Source organism: Cynocephalus volans, chromosome 16 (assembly GCF_027409185.1).
Source record: "Cynocephalus volans isolate mCynVol1 chromosome 16, mCynVol1.pri, whole genome shotgun sequence".
NCBI classification, from domain to species: domain Eukaryota; kingdom Metazoa; phylum Chordata; class Mammalia; order Dermoptera; family Cynocephalidae; genus Cynocephalus; species Cynocephalus volans.
The window spans coordinates 14,985,216-14,994,630 of NC_084475.1; positions in this window are offsets into that span (position 1 = coordinate 14,985,216).

Here is a 9,415-nt window from a genome sequence, read left to right on the forward strand (position 1 = left end):
GAAGTACTTGGATATGTGCCTCTTTATTCTCGCACTTCCTGTGTGATTAGAGATGGGACAGAGGGCTCCCTGCATCTATGACAGAGGCGAGACTAGAGTCCTGGCTTCAGACCCATGGCCCAGGGCTCCTGCCACCCATAACCCCAGGCCTTTCCAGTCCTCCAGAAGGCAAAAATGACAGTGGCCACCTTTTATGGTGCAATGTGGCTCCCAGGCACCAGGCTTGGTGCCGTCCGTCCCAAAATGTGCTCCTCACAACAGCTTGAACATTCCAGATGAAGAAGCTGAGCCTCAGAAGGAGTTAAGCTTCACAGATGCTTAGCCTGTTATTTCTAATCCTAGCCACAGCCCTGCAGGGCATTCTGTCCACTTGACAGGGAAGGAGACTCAGCAGGAGCTAGCCCGAGCAAGTGGCGGAAGCAGGACTTGGACCTGAGTCTGTCAGATGCCCACGCCCTGCCCACCTTCCACACCCAGTGGCCTCGAGCACCCATCAGGCCCTCGCCAGCCACGGAGCTGGCACCACAGCCTCCAGGGCGCTCAACAATCCAGGCTCAGCCGATTGGCTGCTTTTGGCCTCATGGAGTTAACAATCCAGGGGAGGGGGAAGCCTGGCCCCCCAGCAACAGTTCTGTGCTGTTTTTCTTTTGCAGAAGCAATCACTGCAGAGTTTGGAGGGAGAAGAGGAGGAGGAGGCGGAGGAAGAAAATGCAGGGGAGGAAGAAGGGGGCGAAGAGGAGGTGCCAGCCTAGAAGGTCGCCCTTCCACTGCCGCGCGGGGCCTGTGTGTGCCTTCCTTTCCTACGTCTTGGGGCTGCCCTAGTCTTACAAGTGGGGAGCTGAGCTTCTCCCTTAAAGCGTCACTGCGTAGGGGAGAGCGTCAGGTCCCTGGCCATCCCCCACCCCCAACAAATCAATGGCCCACACTGACTCACTGGAGTCGAGTCCTGAGCAGCCCCTTGGAGGGGGAAGGGGCAGGGCTCGTCCCCGAGCTCACGCCTCGCTTGTCTTAGCCACCATGAGCACCCACCGAGGCCAGCTCCACCTTAGGGCTCTTGCAGCCTCTGGCCTGGCCCTGGATGATCCCTTGGATTCAGCTGCTCCTGGGCTTCTCCGACCGTCACCGTCCCTGCAAGCTTGCAAAGCCTCATCTGGGCTTGCCACAGCCATGGTGGGGCCTCAGAGAGACCCGGGGAGGGGGAAAGGGCTTCTCCTTCCCTGTTATCAACCTTCCTTGTCCACCTACAAGTTGAGAACAGAAAGTCTGTCCACTGCTAAGATGCCTGTCTGAGCTGCTCCCCAGCATGTGTACACACAGCCTCGTCGGAGGCCTCCGGTGTGGGGGAGGGTAGGTGGACGCCGTGAGCTGGCTTATTCTGGGACACTTGATGCTTGCTTTCATCTTAATTCTTGTAAAATTAAACTGCTAATGACGATTCCAACAGTTGGTCCTCATTGTGCGTCCTGCGCTGAGAGACTTGCACACCACCCTCGCGGTTCTTTCATGGAGCCCCTGGAAGCTCTGTGCTCTGCTTGTCCTTATACTACTGAGGAGGAAATGGAGGTTCGGGAAAGGTGCAGGGATTTGCCCAAGTCACAGAGCTAGGGAGGGGATAGAGTGGGGATAGAAGCCCATGCAGCCGACTCCCGACCTTGCACAGCAATCAACCGTGGGCCCGGCACTGTGCAGGGCCTGCAGGGGCTCTGAGGTGGGCAGTGAGCTGCCACAGGGGTCCCCTGAGACCACAGCTCCACAGAGCAGTCAGTGATCATTACCAGAAAGGTCGGTAGAGTAAGAGGTCACCTCAGAGCCAACTCTGCACCAGGAGAAGTCCCCTGACCACCGTTCATTCTGTGCATGTCAGCTGACCTTGGCAGGGATCCAAAGCACCGTTTAAAAATGCCTGTGTTAAGAATCTAATTAAGGAAGGACCCAGGGCCAGCCGCTCCTTGTGCCCAAAGAAAAAAATAACAAGTTGCAATGTTTTTTGAGTTGCTCTGTGGCTAGACCTTGATAAACACAATAATCTCAGGTCACATTTATTTAGTGCTTGGTCTATCATGAGAGCCCCAGGACTGATTTCAGCATCCTCAACCCCCCATCACAGATGTGGCAGGCGAGACACAGAGAACATCTGCTGAGTCTGATGGGAGCAGGTGGCAGAGCTGAGACTCCAGCCCAGAGTCCTGGCCCCAGAGCCTGCACTATTCATACCACACTCGCAGGTCCCCCCGGTAAGAGGGTAAGAGGAGTGGGCTTGACCAGTTTTCCACTCCCTGCCCAGCACTGCCATCTAGGCTCAGGCAGAGGGAGCCGTGAGGGCATGACAGGCTCCTCACTGTGCGAGGACACAGGGAGCTCTCTACTGGGTGATTTTGCCACCCCCAATAGAAACATTTGGCAACATCTGGGGACATTTTGGATTAACACAACTGGTAAGGAGAATGCAGGGGTAGAGGACAGGGACGCAGCTCAATATCCCACAATGCACAGAACAGCCTCCACCACAAAGTATGATCCTGTCCAGAATGTCAATAGAGTCACAGTGGAGAAACCCAAACTTAGAAAAGTCCATCCAAATGAGATGCCCCGGGAGTAAGTCCAAGATCTGTGGTGTGTCAACCTGGACACGCCAACGGACCCCCGGTGGGAGGCTGGCACCATGATCTCCAAAGCAGGAGAACGTCCTTTTGCTGTACTAGAATTTTGGCCTTTGGCTTGTGTGTGCAAAAAGGGGCCACCTGCTGGGGTCTGCAGATCCTTCACTATGGGTACAGAGAGTGCCACTGTACAGGGATGGCATTCGAGGAATGTGCCGTGGGAGGAGAGAGGAAAACCCTCAGATAGTTCCAGGCAAAGTGCAGCATGACCTCTGTGGATGTGGTGCCTGTCGTGGCTGACCTCATGGTGATGACATTCACTGTCTCACTCACCAGCCTCAGCAGGAACCTGTCTCTTATTCCCTTCCAAAGGGAGCAAGACAAAACCATGATGCATCATCAGAGAGCCAGAGGCCACTGGAAAAACCCACCCCCGTGGGTGTGGAATGTGGACTGTGGAATGCCTGGGGGTGGGACACATCGAGCAGGGTTGGAAAGTGGCAGAAGCAGCGGCTGGACTCAAATGTCCACAGCACAGTTATGTCCCTCCTGTCCGTGCCCACCTGGGGGGAGGGTGTGCTTCTTTGACCTTTCCTTCTCAGCTGACTTGATTAATAAATGTGCCACTTAACCAATGATGCTTCAGCTGCAGCTGTGACAGCTGAGTGGCTACTGGGAGAATCACTGTCCACCGTTCCTTTCCAGGTGGCACCTGGGGACTGTGGGCCCCAGGACAGGACCCTCGGGAAGGACCTGCTTGCCCTTTGCCAGTAACAAAATAAAGTACTCCCCAGGGTCCAGAGGTCCCTGAGATGTTATTGACCCCCAAGCGAGAGGCAAAGGTGACTGACTGCCGATGACCTACCAGGGTCAGCTCAGCATCCCAAGACCCAAGAGCTGGCACCTCAGAGCGCTGAGGACCTTGAGATGGGAATGCAGATGGAAGCAATGTTTCCTGGAGCTGCAGGCCGGGAAGTGTGAGCCCAGCCCCGGGGCTTGCCATCTGGATAATTCACCTTCACTCAGCTCTGTGCCGGGAATGGCCACAGAGCCACAAACGCACCAGATGCAGGTCCCCTCTGCTGGAGCTTGTCCGCTTGTGGGAAACACAGAAAGCTAACGCATACACAGACACCTATGGAATGACGGTTGTGCAAAGCGACATTTTAAGGAAGAGTATGCGGTGCTATGAAAGAAATAATGGGGGAAGTAACCTAGACTCTGGACAGAAGGAAGCTGTCAGGGGAGCCTCCATGAGAAAGTGACAATGAAGCAGAGACCCTAAGAAAGACCATGAGGCAGGCAGATGGTGTGTGAGCATATGTGTGGGCACGTGTCTGCATTGTGTGTAAGAACGTGTGTGCACATGTGACTATATGGATGTCTATTGTGGTGTGCGAGCACGTGTGTGCACATGTGTGCGCATGTAATTATGTGGATGTCTGTACTGTGGTGTGTGAGCAAACGTGTGTACATGTGTGATTATGTGTATGTCTGTACTGTGGTGTGTGTGCACATGTGTACATGTGTGTTTATGTGGATGTCTGTACTGTGGTGCATGAACACACGTGTGATTATATGTATGTCTGTACTGTAGTGTGTGTGCACGTGATTATTGGATGTCTGTACTGTGGTGTGAGCACATGTGTGTGCACGTGTGACTGTGGATTTCTGTACTGTGGTGCATGAGAGCACACGTATGTGCATGTGTGATTGTGTGGATGTCTGTACTGTGGTGCATGAGCACATGTGTGTACATGTGTGATTATGTGTATGTCTATACTGTGGTGCATGAGCACATGTGATTATGTAAATGTCTGTACTGTGGTGTGAATACATGTGTGTGCATGTGTGATTGTGTGGATGTCTTTACTGTGGTGCGTGCACACGTGTGTGCACATGTGATTATGTAAATATCTGTACCGTGGTGTGAATACATGTGTGTGCATGTGTGTGCATGTGGATGCCTGTTCTGTGGTGTGTGTGCACGTGTGATTATGTGGATGTCTGATTGTGGGGAGTGAGCACACTGTGTGTACATGTGACTATGTGGATTTCTGTATGGAGGGGGCGCTCCGGGCAGGGGAGGTAGCAGGCACAATGCTCCAAGGAGAAAAGAGGCTGGTGCTGCTCTGTTGGACCAACAGGGAGAGGTCAGCGTGGCTGAAGTGCGGCGAGAGAGGGCTAGAGCCAGGGAATGAGCCTGGAGAGCACACTGGAGTTGGTGGGGTGGGCTGTGAAGGTGCCTTAAAGGACTTTGATCACCAGTAATGAAGGCTGTCCTAACTGGTGACCACACAATGTCCTCCCAATCAGCCCCCGGCTGCCTCCCTCGAGGCCTTCCCCTGTGAGCAGGTGCATGATCAAGCCACTCCCCTACTCCCCAGTGATCTCAGGAGAAAGGTCAAAGTCCTTTCTGATGGCCACCCAAGACAGCCTTCATTACAGGTGGCGAGTCCTAGCTTAGCAGGAGGAGCTACTAGAAGTGTGAATGGGTTTCTCAGGGTCCCTTCAGCATCTGAACCCCAAACCTAGAAAGGGGATACTGGGCTTCTTAAGAGAAAAATCCTCAATAAATGCTTTGTTTTCCCAATAACTCTCTTCATTTCACCTCCCAAACTCTAACTCGGAGGAGTCAAGCCTATGAGAAGCCATGGCCAGCTCACGAGCAGGTTGGACTTTGGTCTCTTAGGCCCTAGAAGCTCAAAGGGTTTCAGAAAGTGCTCAGAGCTCATTGAAACCAGTGGTTTCCGACTGCAGGTGGGTTTGGGGAGAGGTGGAGAATGTCATATATCTCTGATTGGAAATACTTTTGTGACATGGAAAAGGTCACTGATGTCATTAACACTCCATGTGGCAGCAGGGCCTTTTCATTAGCTAAGGGAGGTTTTGCCCCATGGAAGGCCAGCTTCAGGTAAATGAAGACTTCAATGAGCACAGAAAGGCCTGAACCCAAGCAGGTTTTTGGTAACCTTTGATATATGTGGTTTAACCAGCACCAGCAGTTCTTCAGCCTCCCTGAGCCTAAGGATCCCGGTAGGTAAAAGGGATTCTCACGGAGATTGAATGTGACAAGGCTGATTCAGCACCTGGCGTGGCCTCTGGCAGGTCCCGGGTGTTCACTAAACTGTGGCTTCCAAGGCTGAGAAAGAATGGCGGTGATGGAACCAGAGCCTGTAAATGCCATGACTGACGACGTGCCAGCTATTTGCAGGGATCTTAGATGTCTTCATGTGGGTCTAAGTTGAATGCTGTTGCATGTGTAACCAGGTTTGCCCGAGTAGATTCCTTGCCCGTTCATTGACTAAAGTCTCACTGGGCACTGTACTGGAAATGGCAAGACACAGCTTCAGGTGTGGCTGGATCCAGCAGCTCAAATGATGTCATTCAATTCCTCTCTGCAAAGCTTCTTTCTTTACCTTGGTCTCACACTCTCCTGCTACAGTACAGTTCCTTGCATTGGATAGGGGGAGGGATTGGGCATGATGCCAGGCTCCCCTAGGCTTAGTCATCTCAACCAGTAATTCCAAAGGTAGGAGAAAGCTCCCCTCTCCCAGTGTAACAAATCCCAGGGAAAGGCCCTCATTGGCTCAGTTCGAGTCATAGCCCACGCTCTTGGACCAATCACTGTGCCCAAGGCCAAGCCTAGACTGCATGCCCTCTGCCATGGCCGGAGACAGGATAGGGTACTGTGATGGGCTCCAGCAGAACCACAGGGACCAGGGGAGAGGCAGTTTCCCAAAGGAAGGGAGAGGGGACATGTAAGATGACTTTTGAAGGAATTAGCCAGACAAGTAAGTGGAAGATGGGCCCTCCAGGACAGAGTGGCAGGAACAAAGCCCAGGGACAAGAGGAGGGAGCTTCTTGGCCAGAGGATTGCGTGGGGCTGAGCAGGGCCAGAGCAGGGGTGGGAGGAGGGGATGAGCCAAAGATGGAGCAGACTCCAGACTACAGGGCTGGCTCCATACAGCAGGCAGTGGGGAGCCAGGGCAGGATTTCTAGTAAGGTGGTGACACAGATCTGTCTTTTAGAATGGTGAGGGTGTGGAAAGTGGATCGGAAGGGAGCAAAACTGGAAGTGAAGAGACTGGGCAGAATGCTGCGGTCATCCAGATGAGAAACTGTGGAGTCCCAGTCTGTGGACAGTGGCGGTGGGGATGGAGAGGAGGGACAGAGGCAGCGGGGTAGGAGGAGGGGTTCCAGGACAGGATCAGTGCGTAGAGAGTGTGTATCGAGCCCTCACCAAGCGCCTGGGTCTCTGCTCTCAAGGAGCTTACTCTGATGGCTCTGCAAGAGTTTTGTGGACAAGGAGAGGAGGGGTCTGACGTGGAGGATGAAGAAGTATTTGATGGCCGTACGTTGGAAAGGGTTTACCAGGAGAAGGACTAGCATGAGCAAGGAAGGAAGGACCCAGCACTAGTGTGTGTTTGGGAACAGACAAGCGGTCACGATGAGCGGAAACCTAAATCCCCAGAGCAGAATGGTGCTCAGTGAGGCCTGGCAGGAGGCTGCAAGGAGGTGTGGAGCATGAGAGATCTGCCTTTACTTCTGCACTAGAGCTACACCTTGCAAAAATAGGGCAGATCCAGCAGGCAGTGACCTGGGCAGGGGGCACAGCAAGAGACCACGACATTGTCCAGGTGAGAAGGGTCAAAGCTGGCGCCCAGGAGGTGAGGAGACAATGAAAAGCAAGAATACTTGTGAGACAGAATTTACAGGATTAGAAGGTAGAAAATGAGGGGAAATAGCAAGTAAAAAATGACAAAGAAACGGGTAACGGGATGGTGGTTTCATTGACAAAAACATGTCAAACTGAAGAAACTGTGAACATAGATGACTCTGTGATGCGTCTCCATGTAAGACGGGCTGGGACCTCCTGCTCAGAAGCTTATTATTTTTACCCATCAATCACCATGGCATCCTGTGGGGGGACTGATGCATGTAGAGGAATAGAAAAGAAAAGGAAAAACAGCTATAGCCCAACTGACAAGGGGCCTCCTTGGCTGACCCAAATAGATTCTATTCAGGAGTCTGAAATGCAAGCACGACTATCTTAGTCAGCTTTCTGTTGCTTAGACTACCTGAAATTGAGTAATTTATACAGAAATTAAATTTATTTCTTACAGTTCTGAAGACTGGGAAGTCCAAATTCAAGAGGCACATCTGGTGAGGGCCTTCTTGCTGGTGGGGACTCTGCAGAGTCCCGAGACAGCACAGGGCATCACATGGCAAGGGGGCTGAGCATGCTGGCTCAGGTCTTTCTTCCTCTTCTTATAAAGCCACCAGTCCACTCTCATGATAACCCATTAATCCGTTAACCCATTAATCCACGAATAGGTGACTTGGTCATGAGGGCAGAGTCACCCCTTAAAGGGCCCACCCCTCAAATACTGACATATTGGAGATTAAGTTTCAACATGAGTTTTGGTGGAGACAAACCATAGCAATGACACATCCTGAAAACTCACCTGGTTCTTGTTGCAATATGCCTATTTGCAAATGGGCCAGCTCAGGCTGCAGCCTCAGGGGCAGCCTGGGCCAGAGAACAGGACAAAACCCAGGACCGCTACAGGAGGACTGGTTTCCACTAAGCTTTACTTGGTTTATCTATTTGCCAAACCCAAGGCCACAGGCTGCTTCTTGCCACTTGTTTATTAATAACTATCCCCAACACGATCTCCTCAGGGGCAGCCCGGGAAGCCAGTCCCAGGGCACAGTCTGGCATCAGGGCTCTGTCTGGCCGTGTGCCCAGCTGATACAGCCCCGGGGATGCAAGCTCTTCCTCCCCAGCTCCTTCCATGGGAAGTGAGCCCCATCGTGGCTCCCTCTCTGGATCTTTGCAGGAGCTGCCAGGCTCATCTTCAGTGGGGACAGATGACAAAAAAGATGGACCATCAGAATCAGGAGCTCCAACATCACCCAGGAAACTGAGTCCCAGAGGGGGGCAGGCAAAACTGGCTCCAGGTGGTTGGGAAAGTCCACCTGAGATTAGAATCCTGTTTTCCTGGGGCCTCCTGAGGCCGGGAATCTTTCCCCTGTGCTCCTGAGTGTATGATCTTTGTTATTGTCACCTAGACTGGAGACTGCTGCATCTGACCTAGACTTTCTTGCAGTGTTGCAGCTCTTCCAGCAGGCAGGGAGCCAGAAGGGCACAAGGATCCACCCATCTTGACCCAGATTCTGGGTTTAGGGACACAACCTTGTTTGCTAGTGGGGTACGCTGAGGCGGGCTCTTCTGTAACACACCCTGGGTTCTATAGGTGCTTCCCCTGTACCACTCGGTTGGGCAGCCTGGGCAAAGGGACAACTCTTATACCCACCCTCCCTTTCTCCCCCCCCACCCCCACCCTCGAACAGTGGGTGCAGACACCCACCCTAGAGGCACCAGTCACAGGCCCGATGCTCGCAGCACCCATGAAAACACAAAGGCCGGCAGGCAGGCAAGAGCTGCGCGTGGCCGAGGGGCAGAAAGAGCGCCTGCCCAGCAAGCCTCGAGCCGGAGGGCGTGGGCAGGCACCGGGCGGACGCACCGAGGGCTGCAGGGATGACAGGTGGCACACGCCCGGCGGCGGCGCAGGCTCGGGCGCCTTCCCGGAGGAGGCGGCCAGCTCTCGCCAGCAGCGCGGGGAGGGGCGGGGCGCCGCCGCCTGTGCCCCGCCTCCTGCCCCGCCTCCAGCCCCGACTGTGCCCCGCCTCCAGCCCCGCCTCCCGGTCAGCGCCCTTGGCCGCGGGCGCGTCGTTGGTTTCGGGTTGTCAGGCAGCGAGCAGCGCAGGCGGGACCCGGCGGCGGTGGGGGTGCAGCTCGGACATGCCCGG